Here is a 1880-nt window from a genome sequence, read left to right as displayed (position 1 = left end):
CACGAGGGTGCTCCAGTGTGGGGTTAGCCAAAAGGCAGCCCCTGTACTGAAGCACTCTTGTGCCCCAGCCAGCCCTGTCAGTGTCCACAGGTGTGCTGTTGCAGAGTTAAGGACACCACAGCAGGATAGTACTTACAGGTAGGGCAGAGTGTATTAGTTTATACCAGCCCTGCATGTATAGATGCTGAGACATTTACTGCAAAGCTAATTAAGCAACTCCACAGTAAACACTGCATATAGTAACGGTGCCCAGTGGCTTGTACCGGATCTGGATCAGTCAATCTATGGACACATAATAAGACAGGCAGAAGTAAAGCATCAAGCTGCAGCCAGTCACACTGTGGCAGCTGCACATTTGAAAGGGAGATGTGAGCAGGCTGTGCAGTGAAAGGTAGGCATCTGAAAGCATGACAGATGTAGCCCCAGTTCATTCAGAGTAAAGTTACCACTGTTTGGCAGGATTAGATCAGTTTTTGGGGTCATAACATGTGCTTGCTGCTTTCTTAAACCAGGACAGATTAATTTATTACGGACTATGCTGCTTGCATAGCCCATCTCTTTTCTGGCAGTAAATTCTGCAACGCCATTACAGCCTGGCCAGTCTGGTTGCTAGATTCTCTCTCCCTCTTTGCCATCGATCCCACCAAAACTTCCATTTCTAGACGTGGCTATCCTCAGAGGAAGTAAATGGCCATGTGCACGTGCTGTGTAATGCATTCAAGGGGTGGGGGAGGAGTGGTTTGAAAATATTTCTTTTTGGTCTCTTAAGTTAAGAAGCAGAGTCCCGAGGCATGGGATTAATTGATTAAATACAACAGGAAAAAATATGGTGCAAGAAACATTGTGAACCTATTAGACCTTTGAAGGAGAGTGAAAAAGGGAAGCAAAACTAATCCAGAAAGGCCAGCTAGTCTACTAGGACTTCTCGACTTGCACACGTAAAGCATAGGATTTTATGTAATCTAAATGCATTCCTCAAAAAGATATCAAACTTGTCTTAAGATCCTTGAGATGCTACAAGCCTACCATCCTAAAAACAAAAGCCACACCAGTGCTCAACATCTGAATGCCAGGAAGCCATGAGACAGCTTTCTCTAGCTTCATCCTTTCCCAGCCAGATTCTGCCCACATCATAAGTCAAGATATACTATAGTGCCACAACCTCCTCTTGGGGACGCTGGTAAACAGAACACCCAAAGCTTCAATTTCCAAGCTGAAGATCATCACCCATGTCTTATCATCACACTGTCCTTTCCCTGAAGTTACCAGGCTCTGTATTGAAATAATCAGATTTATGAAGTAGTCTGTTGAGAGAACTACTTCATAAATCCTCTCCTATGGAAGTTAGACAAGAGCTTGTAATCATCAGTCAAAAATTTATTCATAGCAAACTTATACCCATTTGATCTTGTACCAGTATAATCCTTTATTTTATGGAGTTCTTCCCTTTCTCTGATAATTATAAAGATCTCCTGTCAACAACCTCTGGTTTGTTCAGCTAACCAAGCCAAGCTCTTTTATTCTCCCTTCATGAGATAGGAACAAATGAAAGAGAAGGGCTATGAAGATAATTAAGGAAGCAAAGAACCCATTTGAATTCATTTTTTTAAACCCAAGCGATCACAATTTTCCTGCAGTTAATTACTGTTAATACATGCCAAGTTGGCCAAAACTTTTCAGTCTCACCGGCTTCCTGAAAAATGTTTTCCTTTCAGGATATCAGGCTTCTGGTCATACCTTTCAACACACCTTACCATTCTGAACTGGGGGTTTAAATCAGGATCTTTAATGCTGCCCAGCTTGACATTTTGTAGTTACTCCCCCAACTCCCCTTAGGTTATGTCTGAGAAATCTCTGAGAAGAGTCCAGGTATTGCATTC

Source organism: Gavialis gangeticus, unplaced genomic scaffold (assembly GCF_001723915.1).
Source record: "Gavialis gangeticus isolate Ggan-Ray unplaced genomic scaffold, GavGan_comp1, whole genome shotgun sequence".
NCBI lineage: Eukaryota > Metazoa > Chordata > Crocodylia > Gavialidae > Gavialis > Gavialis gangeticus.
The sequence above is the reverse complement of the archived record's forward strand: the minus strand, read 5'-3'. Positions refer to the sequence as shown.